The sequence below is a fragment of the Pelobates fuscus genome, chromosome 7, assembly GCF_036172605.1.
Source record: "Pelobates fuscus isolate aPelFus1 chromosome 7, aPelFus1.pri, whole genome shotgun sequence".
Classification (NCBI taxonomy): domain Eukaryota; kingdom Metazoa; phylum Chordata; class Amphibia; order Anura; family Pelobatidae; genus Pelobates; species Pelobates fuscus.
The window spans coordinates 171,430,669-171,447,468 of NC_086323.1; the positions used below are offsets into that span (position 1 = coordinate 171,430,669).

The 16,800-nt window shown below is 41.7% G+C and overlaps 1 protein-coding gene across 3 annotated transcripts in view; it reads left to right on the plus strand.

The window, feature by feature from the left end:
* BOD1 (biorientation of chromosomes in cell division 1) overlaps window positions 1–16,800 on the plus strand; it is a 35,490-nt gene that overhangs the window by 9,150 nt on the left and 9,540 nt on the right. For 2 of the 3 annotated variants that reach the window (XM_063426925.1, XM_063426926.1), the window contains one exon: window positions 6,150–6,232. The exons of the other annotated variant lie outside the window; for it this stretch is intronic. The gene's annotated coding sequence lies outside the window, so the exon portion shown is untranslated. The remainder of the gene's footprint in view (window positions 1–6,149; window positions 6,233–16,800) is intronic. 3 annotated transcript variants of the gene reach the window in all.

Here is a 16,800-nt window from a genome sequence, read left to right on the forward strand (position 1 = left end):
CATGCATAAAGTAGAAATAAAAAGATAAATGTACGTACATTTATTTATTTTAAACACCCTCCTTTCTAAAAAATATTCTGCACTTGTGCGAAAACTGGTTGGCGGTAAGGACATATTTCCATCAAGAAAGATGCATTAGTGGGCGGTAGGTAAAAAGAGATTGACTACTCCTGCCCTAAACTTTTAAAATTGCATCTAAAATCTCTCACAAAACATTGTAAATGACCATTCATTAAACTCACAATAATACATTGCAAGTGTGCTATTGTCTGTCAAGCTCTCTGACAGAGTATGGGATAAAGCCCAAACAATCTAAACCAAGATACTTGTAAAAATACCTCTGAACTATTTGGTTTACACATGACACAATAAAGTAGGCCATGATTTATTTACAGTCTTTTTCTGTGGGCTGACACAGGACTCATTCCTCTAATCTAGGCAAAGGCAGCCAAATTAACCCTTACCATGCTTTACCTCTATAGGGAACCATTACATTCATCCATTACACCCATCACATTAGTTAAGAATACTTTTGACAATATTGTGTTTTATTTTGTATTTTTTTTTTTTTTTTTTTATCAGGAACAATGAAACATGCCTGCTGAGCATTACAGTTGGTGTAGCAGCCAAGTTTGCAAAGTGTGAATTCTGCTACTTTGGCATTGGGAGTGCAATGATCTGATTTGTTTATAACATTACAGTTAAACTCCCACTATAGGAAGAGGCCAAGCCACAGGCACTCAAAGGCCTATCTGTCTCAAACCACTCATTTTGACACAAAACTGATGTATGGCACCAAGGGCATGCTGACACCATAACCACTGCAATGGGATAATGGTGCTTAGAGCGCCAGTTAAATGCCCATATTAAGACACTCTTTGAGTAAACCTATTAAAGAATAAAGATAAAATTACAGCAAAATACAGTATGACACTATATCTAACAATTTTATATTTTGAGCAAATTCCCCCCCCCCCCCCCCACTTATAATTTCTTTCCCTTATCTCATGTTTAAAGGGACACTGCAATTAACGTTACTACGACCGCATCAATAGTCCAACCTTTTTTACTAAGGTTTGGTTTCTTAGCTGGTGTCTTTTGGGTGCCACTCCCAATCTCCATTACTTACTATGGAGAGCCAGAAGTTTCCTAAGCTAAGAGCTGCAGTGGGGGCTGCCAGCATGCTGTAGTGGTTATGGTTATTTTAACTGTGCCTTTTTAATGGAGTTGTTTTCTTTGAGCCTGTCTAACGTAGAGTTGTGTGTGTGTGTGTGTGTGTGTGTATATGTATATATATATATATATAAATTTTTATTTTATTTTTTTAAATCTCAGATTATGAACTGTTATTTGGCTTTTTAATTATAATGTGAGTGTAGTCTAATTCAAAATGATGAGCTATTTGTGGAATTGACTCGTGTAGGTAAAATGCAATCTATTCATTCCAAATGTATATCTAATTTTTCTTCCCTTTTTTTTTTTTCTCTCTCTCTGTTGGGCTGTTACTACTTATACATTTTTTGTATTTTTTTTTTAAATGGTCTTTTTATTTTTAGTGATAGTTAAGGCAGTCAAACAGCGATATAATAAAACGGTTGTACATGAGCCTACGCAGAGGCTAAATGAGACAGTAAAAAGCAAGATCACATATCAGTAGCGAGTAAGCATAAAAGAACAATACATCAGCCCCCCACCAAGAGTCCATGCACTGACAGTCTCCTGCAGCTCCCGAACACCACCTAGGCTTCTGTGAAGTGCTTGGATCCTCATGCCTCACCCAGTGCCGGCCACATACTTGGGACTGGGGCACTTCCCTCACTGCCACCGGTTCACCGGAAAGGTCGGTGTCTTGCTGTCCTACAGGGCTCACTGTGCCAGGGACAATCTCCTCTGGGCCCCCCTCAATCCCAAAGTCAGGGTCCTTAACTTCTCCCTGGGGATCCATGTGGTGTCAGTCTCCCACCTGGGTGTCCCGTGAGAGCGTACCTTCGTGTTGCCGGGTTTCATTCAACACCTGCATGAATCCAGGCTCGAAGCAGTGAGAAGGCCGTGGATGGCAGTGTCTGCTCTCTCGGTGTGCAATAGGTTTCTTGCAGTCGTCAGATTGAAGCTGGGGTTATTCTCCACACAGTGACCTCGGAGAATCAGACTTTGGTTTATATAAAGTAGGTTAACTTCTTTCCTTCTAAGTTAAAAACATGCTTGTTTGTTTATTTTTTTATTGTATCCTAGTGCTTTTAACCTGCACTACAACTCAATGTCTTTGTCAAACATTCCTTAAATTGTGTTCTGCTCCGCAGTGATAAGGAATAAATTGCACACAAAAACAATGTATAGCAAACGTTCAACTGTACAGGTAATTAAGCGATCCCCCTTGAGGAAGGCACTAGCCGAAACGGGGGTTACTTGGTCTCCAGCCTTGGGCCAGTAAACTTGTTATGGCACTGCTGGGTAAATGTGTATGCATTTTATTTACATGTACTATTGTTGTATTAATTTGTAATATTGTACACTTGATTTCCGATACATGTTTGAGTTTTGTACAATAAATAAATTAAACATTTTTGCATGAACTGGTGTGTTATGGGTTTTTTTGTGTAAGGAATAAATGGCAAACAGATGTCACAAGATAGAAAATAAAAGCTCCATATGCTATTTTTAAAAGTGCAGTCTAAGCACGTTAACTGTTACATGCTATATAGTGGTTATGGTGCAATTAGGCTGCATAATCCATGCCTTGGTTCTGTCTTCGAGCAACTAACCAACACCATGGTCTCCTGGATTGTATGCATGAGTAGTAACTGAGCAGGGAGCTGGGTCAAGTGACTCATTCTTGCGCTAATGACTCACTTGACCTAAGAACTATTTGACTACGAATCGGGAAATGGTCCTCACAGACTAATGGCATTCTAACCATGGTATCGGTACGGTGTCTGCGCTGCTGACTTTGTTTGGAGTGTCCTTTTTTTTTTTTAAAGCCTCACCATTCCATCAGTATTTGTCTGGTCATATAATAAATCTGTATTGTTGAGGTGGCTTAATCTGGGTACCATACTGCATAACTCTCTTTAAAGGGACACAATATAAAGTGGTCTGGGTGCCATGTATGGCCCATTTTAGCCATGCAAGTGAAACCATCGATATTCTGCAGGAAGGTTTAAATGCCTCTAGTGGCTCTTACTGACAGCCGTTATATGCGATTCCTGCAAAAATAGTAGAGTAAAAATCTGTTTTAATCAGATGGTCTCGTGATCGCAGCGGTGCGTTTTGCTGCACATGTGCACAATCTTCCCAATGCTTTCATGGGATTGTCACCTAGAGAGTGACTAGAACATTATAGTGTTGAGAATACACGTGTATATTCTTTTTCTTTTTAACATTTTAAAGGTAGTGATTGATATTAATCTTCATCCACCTGTGTTCATTTGGTTACATGCAGATGTGGTGAAACGTACACCCCATACTTTTCGATATTTAGTTGGGCCTGATGGTACTGGCTAGGATTCAGCATTTTGCGTGTGTGTGTGTGTACAAACGCGTGTGATGCATACAAATGCGTAGTGCTCACCAATGTCAGACAATGCTGAGAAAAATAGGTTGCAACTATATTTACCACGCACACTATCCTCATTCTAACCAATTAAAGAGGTTACTAAAGAGCTTCATTTATATATAGTGCTCACCAGCTTTTGTTAGACTAGGGCCCTAGGCAGCATACCAGATTAAGAACCTGTGTGTGTGTGTGTGTGTGTGTGTGTGTGTGTGTATCTTGATTTGCAACTGAAACAAAACATTGTTTTAAACTTTACTCAATTTTGAGTTTTGTCAGTGGGGCTGCAATACATAAGTAAATGTAGTCCCTTCTTTTCCTTTTGTATTTTATGAAGAGTACTCTGGAAATAAAACCTATATCCAGCATAATAATTTCATTATATATATATATATACACAGTCACATTTTCCCCCAATACCTCAAAAGGGGATACATGGATAGATATATAATTTTTTTTTTATTTTGTAACTGGAGTTAATAAAGTTTTAACATGTTATTTTTATAGTTTTATTGTACTTTAAAATCCCCGTATAGCCTCTAAAGTAACTGGGAAATTCCTTTAAGTATATGGGCTTTTTTTGTAGTGGTACATTAACTAAATGGCTAATAGGAAATACAAGCTAGTATCAGAGACAGAGTAGAGAGAGATTTGGGGGACCACTTGTTATGGGAATTTAAGTTTTCTAGTTTTAAATCAGGGAAGCGCAATATTTTTCCTGTCGTCCATGTAGGTTAAGGATTCTGATTCTCTCCTATGCGATAGGCAGGATTAGAGGAGGGAGCCTTTTTGATCCCAAATGGGACAGATTTCTGGTAATACAAGGAATATTTGTTGTGATCCAGAGTAACTAGGAGGTAGCTAGTAATATTGGGGACACTTTACCCAATTTAGATACCTTTTTCTAGTTTAACTCTGTGTCACTACCAAAGATTTATTTACCCTTTGGGCTTATATACTTGGATTAAGTGATCATTGCATCTATTTTCCAATACCCTCTCCTCATATGGCCAGTCACTGCAGTCTGTTTGAATTTTGTGCTTAAAGGGACACTATAGTCACCAGAACAACTACGGCTTATTGAATTTGTTCTGGTGAGTAGAATCATTACCTTCAGGCTTTTTGCTGTAAACACTGTCTTTTCAGAGAAAATGCAGTGTTTACATTACAGCCTAGTGATAACTTCACTGGCCACTCCTCAGATGGCTGTTAGAGATCCTTCCTGGGTCATGGCTGCCTAAAATGCATCCAAACATTCAGTGTCTCCTCCCTCTGCATGCAGACACTGAACTTTCTTCATAGAGATAAATTGATTCAATTCATCTCTATAAGGAGATGCTGATTGGCCAGGGCTGTGTTTGAATCATGCTGGCTCTGCCCCTGATCTGCCTCCTTGTCAGTCTCAGCCAATCCTATGGAGAAGCACTGTGATTGGATAAGGCCACCACTTCTGGTGATATCAGCAGACAGCATGTTTTTCTGAGGCAAACAGCATGCAGAGCTACAGCTTCAGGCTTGAATACAAGTACGATTATGCTGTATTTATGGATGTAAGGGGGTCCCAGGGGAGCTAGATGGTGGTTTTAACACTATATGGTCAGGAATACATGTTTGTGTTCCTTACCATATACTGTTCCTTTAATTCCACTTAGCTACTTATGATTAACAGTTCTAACAATCCAGCAGCTGCCTTATATGTAACATTTCTCTAGGATTAAATGTTTCTATTCCTCATGAGAACCATATTTTTTTCTTAGGGCACTGCTTAACTTAACATCACTATATATCTCTCTACCCTGTCTCTGATATTAGCTTTTATTTCCTGTTAGCTTCAGCCATTTAGTTAATGTACCACTACGAATAAGCCCTTGTACTTAATAAAATAATTTTCCAGTTACTTTAGAGGCTGTATGTTCTGTGGTCTCTTTGGTATTCTATTTTGATTCTAATGGTATTTCCATTACTTTGATTCCTGTCCCTTAGAAGATAGGAACCAAAGTTTTCGGGGGGGGGGGGGGAGTTTTTTTTTTTATTTTTTTTTTTTTTTTCAGTATTGAACACTCTTACTGCTACTCACAGTGAAACTCCAATTCATTTGGAGTTAGTTGGACGTAACTGTCTCTACAGATATCATATGCCAACAAGCGTCTTGTTACAGTAGCAGTAAGATATGCCTGACATATACAGCTTGTTGGCTGAGGAACTCGTGCATGCTCGTACTCCTAGACTAATCAGCTGATGCATGCCCTTTGTACTTTTCTTGGGTGGGAAAAAAAGTACTTTTAGAAACAATTTATATGCTGCATAGGCACTGTTAGAGTACTGGTGGTGGGGCGTTAAAATCGTATCCAATACGCAAAATCACCTAATAGCAAAACATTTTTCTGCTGCTTTAACATCACTATCAAATTTTTTTAATTGATGCTTCGCTGTAAGTTAAAATAATTTTTCCGGCAATTGTTTGTTTTTTGCCTGAATCAACACATTATTTTGGTATTTTATGATCTCCAGTAATTTCCATTGCAGCCGACAAGCTCTAGACTTCTCCAGGACTGTGCGTCCACGTTCCATGAAGTCACCTCTCCCCACTCTCTTCCAGATTACAGCACGCTCTCCAACGGGCTCCATTTGGAAGAACCTTGAGCTAAGCATCCTCTGTTGATTCCAGCATTCATATTGCAGGTGAGGAAAACTGTACCAGCAATTTCAATGGTATTTCTGAGTATTTGGGAACTTTTAGATGAACTGGTCATGTTGATAATGCTGTAGGTCACTTCAAGCTGGCTATTAAAATTTGTATATTTTATAATTTTGATTTTCTTACTCAAGTTGATATTATTGGCACTATTCTCTATTGTTGGTCATCCCGTGCCAGTTACTCTTATTGGTGCTCTGCGGCTTATTGTCTCGGCCCTGTTGTGTACAAGCCTACTAAATAATGCATTCCACAAGCCCAACAGTACACGTTAATCCAATTTGAAATGTATTTAGGATAAGGCATTCAAACACAAAATAGCATGCAAAGTTTTGTACGTGAGGCCTTAGTCATGTATATGTAGAGGTGTTCTAAAATATTCCTGGTTGGTCATGTCCACTGGCTCTACCACCACAAGTCCAAAAAAATAAGTATTTCTCTCTGGTCTGTTTTTAAAGTTGGTAGATTTAAGTGTGACAGTCTGTTCACTGAGATAAGTGTGCACAAAGATGAACAGGTGAGACTCCTTTACTAATCCACCTGTTTAACCCCTTAAGGACCAAACTTCTGGAATAAAAGGGAATCATGACATGCCACACATGTCATGTGTCCTTAAGGGGTTAAGGTCTCTATCATAGCTAGTGTGAGTTAGGGCAACTTCAAATTGGTAAAAAATAAGCGCAAATGTAACATTTTAATGCCATGTTTGACCTGATCTACAAGTAATACAATAAATTTGCCCATTGGCTGCCTTCTTTTCTCCGGTTCCGACCATTTTGGTTTGTTGTTTATGGAAATGTATATGTGTCGCAAAAAAGCATGCTATTGTGCATTTATTTTGCATCAGCCCACATGGCTAGTCTGCATGAACATGTATATTTAAATGAACATGTATATTTAAATGAACCGTGAACGGTTTACGGTTTGACTTCCTACTTGTTGTCTACTGAGTGCCCAACATCTGGAAGTTCGTCAGCAGGGTGTTATGTTGGCTCCTGAGCTAAGCCTTGTAATGTAGGCTTAACTAATTTGCTGAGATTGGCTCAGGAGAATGAGTTAAATTTCCTGCTGAGGAACTTTTAACTCTTCATAGATATAAGGCAATTGGCCGTGCACTACCATCCTCTATGATCTGTTGTTTAAAGTTGACCTGTCTTGACAAATTCTATTTTACTGTACACCGCTCCATAAATATTGTACACTATATGGGCTAAAGTATTCGGCCACCTGACCATTACACTACCAGACATTGCATTCAAAATACATAGATCTTAATATGTAGTTTGTCCTACCTGTGCAGCTTTAATAGCTTCCACTCTTCTGGGAGCTTCCACTCTTCAAGATTGTGGAGTGTTCCTGTGGGAATTTTGTACATTCATCCAGTAGAGCATTTGTGAGGTCAGGCACTGATGTTGGATGAGAAGGCCTGGCTCGCAATCTCTGTTCCAGTTCATCCCAAAGTTGTTTGATGAGGTTGAGGTCAGGGCTCTGTGCGGACCATTCAACGTCTTCCACACCAAACTCGTCCAACTATGTCTTTAGGGACCTTGCTTTGTGAATTGGAGCACAGTCATGCTGCAGTAGAAAGGGCCTTCCCCCAACTGTTCCCACAAAGAAAGGAAGTATAGCATTGTCCAAAATGTCGTGGAATATTAAAGTATTAAGATTTCCCTTCAATGGAAGTGATGGACCTAGCCAAACCCCTGAAAAACAGCCACACACCATTATCCCTTCTCCACCAAACTTTACAGTTGGCACAATGCATTCAGGTAGGTAGCGTTCTCCTGGCATCCACCAAACCCAAATTCACCCATCAGATTGCCAAACCGCAGTTAGATTTGTCACTTCACAGAACATGTTTCCACTGGTCCAGAGTCTAGTGGTGGTTTGCTTAATCCGACGCTTGGCGTTGTGGTCAGTGTTGTGGGGCTTTCATGTAGCTGCTTGGCCATGGTATCCCATTCCATGAAACTCCTGCTGCACAGTTTTTGTGCTGATATTAATGCCAGTGGAAGTTTTTAGAACCCTTCAGCTATGAAATCAACAGATCATTGGTGACTTTTACACACCATGAGGCTCAGCCCTTTGTGACCCTGCTCTGTGACTTAATGTGGTTTTCCGATTCATGGCTGAGTTGCTGCTGTTTCTCAAAGCTTCTACTTTCCAATAATACCACTTACAATTGACCATGGGATATCTAGCAGGGATGAAATTTCACGAACTGACTTATTGCAAAGGTGGCATTTTACCACAGTTCCCATTTTTTTTTTTTTGTATTCACAAATGTTTGTAAATGCAGACTGCATGGCTAGATGCTAGATTTTATACACCTGTGACCATGGGTCTGACTGAAATGCCTAGAATCAATAATTAAGAGGTGTCCCCCAATACTTTTATCTATATAGTGTATGTATTGTTGATCTGCGTTATATACCGGTAGTTAACTGGTATTTTAATTATTAAGCAACTAGTTACCTCCTATCCACTGCTAACTGGGCATCATTCATACACTGCCTGTGAGTGTAATACTGCTATCCTATATTATCCTATTGTTTATTATGGATGTTAATGCATATATTCACCTGTCCCTGTTTTGGATCACTTAACTAAGCAGGATACATCTACCCCAATGACACTGACATCCTAAGTTTCTAGAACCACTTATACAAGTCTTCTTTTTCTTGGCACTCTGTTCTCGACATAGACCTCTAATTCGGAAAAGAAATTGCAGGTGACCGGAGAGGATCATATCTTCAAATGGCATTTAAAAAAAAAAAAAAAAATCTATACTTTTGCAAGCAATTCTGTTAATTCAATATATAGTTGTTTTTTTTCCCAAAGCAATTATATTTTTGTTTGTGTGTACTATGATAGGTGCTCTTTAAAGGACCACTAAATGAGTGAAGTGGTCTGGGTGCAGTAGCCCATTAATTAATTAAACATTGCTGTTTTGATACCGGAGAAACTGACGGAAGCAAAGCACAGAGAGATGGACACAGGTTTCTTCAGGAAGGAAGAGATTCTTTATTGGATCACCGATCGGGACTCAGAGGGACTAATGTCACCAAAATACAGCAAGTTCTGAGCCCCGGACAATAGTGCAGGCTCCTTATATAGGCACATAACTCCTCCCATATTAAGCTCCACCCGCACATTCTCTTGACCAATCAATACAAATAAGAATTAACTTCCTGCTTGACCGCATGGCCTGTCCAGCACAATGGAGGAGGGGAATACTACATCCTGTATTCTTGCACATGCTCCGTACACTACTGATCGTATCTTGCCTCGTGCAACCAACTGATCGATACGTCAGCATATGCATGTACACATGCCACGTGGTAATCTCGGCCTACTAAATTTATTTTTACCGAGATTCCACCACATTCCCCCCTTTGATGCCTCTTGATATTTCACAATTACTTGAGGCATCACTTAACCTTAGTTTGCATACACCGCAAGTTACCTTGAACCAGACCAGACTTATCTTATGATGTGAATCTTCAACACTCATCTTCCTGCATTGGTTCTCCCTGATCTAGAGCCTTATATTTATAAATTGCCATTATCTGTGCAGCAGCCTTCCTCTCTGCTATATTTTCTATCAGGCTTTGCACAGACCTAACTACTAAGGGTATAAGACACGGCAGGAGTAGACACAACATTAAAATCAGTAGGACTCCACCTACCACTGCCTTAAGCCCTCCAAACCACTCATACCAGCTACCAAACCAACTACTTGGATTATACCCTTTCCATACCTGAGTAGGCACATGCGCTAGTTTAACCATATGGCTAGTAAGCTCAGCTATTGCTTGCCCTTCATCATCTATTTGAAGACAGCAATTGCTCAGGTTAAACTTCCCACATACACCTCCCTCTACTGCCAAAAGGTAATCCAAGGCTAATCTATTTTGGTATACTGCTGTCCTCATCCTGGTATTATGCTTCGCTAGAAGATTGAGCGCTTGTGATGTCTCGTTAGTAATAATCTCAACCACCGCCTGTAATCGTATAATACGGTTGAGCATATAAATAGGGGTTCTATAACCAAAGGTACCATCTTCTGCCCACGTGGCTGGCCCATAATAATCTATAATACGCTGGGGAGGCCATTCATTATCTTCCCAGGCGCCTATCTCTATGGGTCCCCTTTTCTTCCTATGATTCACATCATACACTTTAACACCTAAAGTCTCACCTGTTTCAATAGGTAACAAGAAGAAGGATGGTTTGAGCATACCCAACACACATGCCCCTTCCCAGTCCTGTGGCAACTCCGAATAGGCTTTCTTACCACAGATCCAGTACAAATTTGCTGGGGCTCTCCAAGTAGATGTGATGGATAGGTCAAACCACACATCCTTTAAATTGGCGTATCTAGCAAACGGGTTAGATGGTTCTGAGACATTTGAAGCCGACCACCAAGTTGTATTCTTTGTATCATCATCATAAGCTTTTTGCCCTAGACAAGTTAATTCTCCTACAGAAGTATTATACATCATTCCTTTCCTTGCTATGCAAACATAACCTATGATGGAGGTCTTTAATCTCCACTCAGATTTACCTCTAACACTCATATGATAATTGGCTTGTGTAGATATTAATTGGTCAACTGCCTCAGAACCGGACATTACCTCCTTTGCTTCCCAAGGCCATTGGTCTCCCATGTTAGTACCTCCACACACATAGCAGTTGGTAACATTAAGACTACCGGCAATACTTTCGGCTAAATCAATGAACAGGTTTTTAGCATTATGGGGGATCTTATTATCTATGCTCATCTCTTCATAAAAGGAATGGTATACTTGATGAGTTTGGGAGGATACCGTATCAGTCTCTATCCCTATAAACAATACTGTCCCAGGATCTAAACCCGTCCCATATATTTGAAACCCAAATAAATTACCATACTTGTCTAAGAACTTGTCGGGGTTATTTATAAGTATATGGACTGGATTGCATTCCATAGACTTACAATATGGGCTAGTAGGCAACTTAGTCACTATCATGTCCTTGTCTACTGTCTGTCCCCACGTTGCCCACCCCACACAAGACCAATATGGGCAAAAGTTATAATCTCTATTTGGGCATCTAGGACTCACATATTTATTTTTACTACTGGGACAAATATATTTATCGTTAGACCCATACGTCCTCTCCCATCTAAGATCCCCACATACATTCCACGGCTTTCTACCACTTGATATCGCCTTACACGCATCAAATAGCAGAACACCCGAAGAATGTACGGATTCTAATACTGTCTTATTAATTAGGGTCCCCTGAGGATCTCCATTCCTGAGAGTCAACCAAATTGTACGAGGTTGATACTCTGGACTGAAGCACTTAGGTTCTCCTACTCCTAAATGGCACACACTATATTCTATATTTAGGTATCTACATCTTGATACATCTCCTTTACACTCGTATTGTGAATGCCAAATTAGGGTTTGGGAAATATGGTTACCTGTTCTTGTAGTCTTAATGCATACCTCACAGCTAGGAGTGTCGGTACCTCTACCTTCCTGAATATAAAAATACACATAAATAAACATTATCAAGAACACATCTTTCGTCGTCATCCTCAGTCTTCGTCCGTGCGAAGGCACCTCAGCTTCCAGGATGTAAGGGCTGCAGGGAATGGAGTTCTGCTCGTCTTCACAGGAGTCCCTTCGAGACTTTTCCTGGCTTATACACTATACGTCGGTGAGCGGACAGGCTTTATTATGGCCGTCTAAACACTCACTTTACCAAATCCCTGAAACAATAAAATTTGTAATCCACAAGGTTCCTCGTCACTCCGACTGAGTCGTGCGTTTTAACCGGATCTTGCAGGGATTCTCTGGATCTGCTGTAACTTGCCAAGAATCGACTGCTGCTGGTTTAACCCTGGAGTGATGTATCCACGGAGTCACTTCGGCTACTTTTATCGCTGTAGGGGTAGACAAAAGAACAGCATAAGGACCTCTCCACTTGGGCCCTAACGGTACATTATTCCACTCTTTAATCCACACTTGGTCTCCTGGGTGGTAACTATGAACTGGGGGATAAATATTCACAGGTAATCTATCTTGTACCCATTTCTGTACCTCCTCCATAGTCTTACCCAACTCTACAACCTGCTGCCGGGTAATTCCTTCTCCCAACTGACTCAAATCCCCCCTTAAGTTACCAAGTACGGGAGGTGGTCGCCCATACATGATTTCAAAAGGAGAGAGGCCCATCCTTCTGGTAGGTGTACTGCGGATTCGCAATAGAGCTATGGGTAAGAGAACGTTCCACTTAAGTTGGGTTTCCTGACACATTTTAGCCAACTGATTCTTAATAGTTCTATTCATTCTCTCTACCTTACCAGAACTCTGGGGTCTATATGCCGTATGAAGCCTCCACTTTATACCAAGCATATGAGTCAGTTGTTGTAGGCACTGATGAACAAAAGCTGGACCATTGTCCGATCCTATAGAGCAGGGTAGTCCATATCGGGGTATTATTTCTCGTAGCAGGAATCTCACAACTTCTCCTGCTTTCTCTGTACGAGTAGGACATGCTTCTACCCAGCCTGAATAGGTACACACAATTACCAGCAGGTAACGATGTCCACCCGATTTAGGCATCACTGTATAGTCAATTTGTAAATCGGACATGGGGAGTCCCCCCATAAACTGGACTCCTGGTGGCTTTACTGGTCGTTGCCTTGCATTATTTTTAGCACACGTTACACATCTTCGTACAATGGCCTGAGTCAAGTTGGACAATCTTGGTATGTAGAAATGTTTTCTGAGAGATTCTTCTGTGCTGTCTCTCCCAGAATGTGTCCCGTTGTGATAGTTTTGGACAATTTCTACCGCTAGTGATGCTGGAATGACTATTCTTCCATCTTCTAACTGATACCATTTGTTCTCCAAATACTTTCCAGGTTCAGTCTTTAACCACTCCTCTTCTTGAGCTGTATAAACTGGAGTCCATTGAGACAGTGGAGTTGGTATAAGAGCAGCTATATGCCCCACATATTCCTGTCTTCCCGATTCAGCGGCACGCTTAGCTGTACTGTCTGCCATCCGATTTCCTTTAGTTACATCACCATCTCCTCTCAGATGCGCTCGACAATGTATGATACCGACTTCTTTCGGCTCCCACACTGCTTCCAATAGTTGTAGGATTTCAGCTGCATACTTGATTTCTTTGCCTTCTGAATTCAATAGTCCTCTTTCTTTATACAAAGCTCCGTGGGCATGAGTGGTTAAAAACGCATACTTGGAGTCCGTGTAGATGTTCACTCTTAAAGGACCACTCTAGTGCCAGGAAAACATACTCGTTTTCCTGGCACTAGAGTGCCCTGAGGGTGCCCCCACCCTCAGGGACCCACTCCCGCCGGGCTTTGGGGGGAGGAAGGGGTTAAACTTACCTCTTTCTCCAGCGCCGGGCGGGGAGCTTTCCTCCTCCTCTCCTTCTTCCTTGCGACGTCATCGGCTGAATGCGCAGGAGCCGCGCTCGCATTCAGCCGGTCGCATAGGAAAGCATTTACAATGCTTTCCTATGGACGCTTGCGTGCTCTCACTGTGATTTTCACAGTGAGAAGCACGCAAGCGCCTCTTGCGGCTGTCAATGAGACAGCCACTAGAGGTTTAGGAGGCTGGATTAACCCTCAGTATAAACATAGCAGTTTCTCTGAAACTGCTATGTTTATAAAAAAAAGGGTTAATCCTAGAGGGACCTGGCACCCAGACCACCTCATTAAGCTGAAGTGGTCTGGGTGCCTAGAGTGGTCCTTTAAACCTTAAGCCAATTGTAACGCTCGTGTCAGTGCTATCAATTCTGCCTTTTGTGCTGATGTTCCTTTTGCCAGTGGCCGAGCTTCTATCACCTTGTCAATTGTTGTTACTGCATATCCTGCATAACGGATCCCTTCTTTCACATAACTACTGCCGTCGGTATAATATTGAACATCGGGGTTCTGGATGGGAAAATCACGAAGATCTGGTCTACTTGAAAATACTTCATCCATTACTTCCAAACAATCATGTTGACTTTCAGTAGGTTGTGGCAAAAGGGTAGCTGGATTTAAGGTGTTTACAGTCTCTAAATGCACTCTTGGGTTTTCACACAACATTGCTTGATACTTGGTCATACGGCTATTACTAAACCAATGATTTCCTTTGTAATCCAACAACGTCTGTACTGCATGTGGGACTCATACATAAAGTTCTTGACCTAGAGTGAGTTTATCGGCTTCAGCTACCAGCAGGGCGGCTGCAGCTACGGCTCTTAGACAAGGTGGAAGTCCGCTGGCCACTGCATCCAGTTGCTTAGACATGTAGGCAACAGGTCTTTGCCATGATCCCAAGTACTGTGTCAATACTCCCACAGCCATTCTTCTTTGCTCATGTACATACAGGTAGAATGGTCATGTGTGATCAGGTAGACCTAATGCTGGGGCACTCATCAAAGCCTTCTTCACATCTTCAAATGCCGTTTGCTGTTCTTGAGTCCATAAGAAGGGGTCGTGCTCTGTACCTTTGATAGCTGCATACAGAGGTTTTGCCAGTATCGCGGAGCTGGGAATCCATATCCTACAGAAGCCTGCTGCCCCCAAGAATTCTCGCACTTGTCTTCTATTCTTGGGTATCGGTATTTGGCACACAGCTTCTTTTCTCTCTGGCCCCATAATTCTTTGACCTTCAGAGATATGGAATCCCAGATATTTGACAGTTGGCAGACACAACTGAGCCTTCTTTCTAGACACCTTGTATCCTGCCTTCCAGAGAATGTGTAGTAGATCGTGCGTTGCTTGCTGACATATTTCCTTTGTAACTGCTGCTATCAACAAGTCATCTACATATTGTAACAATACACACTCTCCTGGGATGGACTCGAAATCCAGTAGATCTTGACTTAGAGCTGAACCAAATAGGGTAGGTGAATTTTTAAACCCTTGGGGCAGTCTTGTCCAGGTCATTTGGCGTTTTGAGCCCGTTACAGCGTTTTCCCATTGGAAAGCGAAAATACATTGACTTTCTGCGGCAATTCGGAGGCAAAAGAAGGCATCTTTGAGGTCTAAGACTGTAAAGTAAGTAGCCCCGCCCGGAATTAAAGCAAGCAGGTTATATGGATTGGGTACAACTGGATGTATACTAACAACCGCGTCATTGACTGCTCTCAAGTCCTGCACAGGTCGATACTCATCTGTACCGGGCTTTTGAACAGGCAGCAATGGGGTGTTCCAGGGGAAGTACAGAATTTTAGGATACCATACCGTATGAACTTATCCAGATAAGATTGGATGTTCTTCTTAGCCTTCTGCGGGATGTGATATTGTCTTAGGCTCACTGGATAGACCCCAAGTTTTAGTTCGATTTTAATAGGTGGAATATTGCGGGCCAGTCCTGGTGGGTTGTTCTCTGCCCAAACTCCTGGTATGTTGAATAAGGATTCATCACTCCTAGGGTTTTGGCTAGTCAACGCTGTATAAAGTCGCCACTCTTCTTCCTTTGGTACGGATAATGTCATAATACCTGAAGGTCCATTAAACTTTAAGGATGTTGTTCCATTTGGTAGGAACGTAATCTGCGCTTGTAACTTAGATAGCATATCACGTCCCAGCAATTGGACTGGACATTCAGGCATATAAAGGAATTGATGTTTTACTACGTGGCCTCCCAATGTACAGAGTCGACTTTTTTAAGAACCGGTTTTTCAGCACTTCTTCCAGTTGCTCCTATTACAGTAATAGTCCTTCCAGATGGAGGAGCAACTAGATTAGTCACCACTGAATGTTCAGCACCAGTGTCGATCATGAACGCACTCCTTTTTCCCCCTATTGATACATCGACCATAGGCTCCGCTCGACCAAGGGGGATGGAGCCCGGTCGGTATCAATAGTCCTCCATGACCGTGTCAGCCAATCCCACAAAGTCCCTACCTTCTCTATCGCGGGACCTTTGCGCTGCTGGAAAATACCTATCTTCCCTAACACTTCCTCTGTTCCCATTGCTCCCTCTATTACCATTACTCCCTCCGGGGCCTCCTCTCCCTCTCGCTCTGCCTCTAAAGTTTCCGTAACCTGCCCTGGGTTGGTCTCTCTCGTACTGCTCTCTTTGTGGACACTCGTTCCTCCAATGCCCTTCTTCCTTGCAATACGCGCACTGATTCCTACTCAAAGGCTCCCTATTCCATCTACTATCGCCTCTATCTAGGCCCCGTCTATCTACGCCTACGATCGCTACCGCTAACATATCTGCCTTTTTACGCATCTTGCGCTCTTCTTCTTTCTTACTTTCTGTTTCCCTATTCATATACACTTTATTCGCTACCTCCATTAGTTGGGTGATAGACATACCTGCAAACCCTTCTAACTTTTGTAGCTTGCGCTTAATATCTCCGTAAGCTTGGCTGACAAAGGCGGAGTTCACCATTCGGGAATTATCTGCGTCTTCCGGATTAAAGGGGGTATACAAGCGGTATGCCTCCAATAATCGGTCATAAAAGACACTGGGCGCTTCATCACTTTTCTGAATCACCTCAACTGTCTTCGACATATTAATGGCTTTCTTTC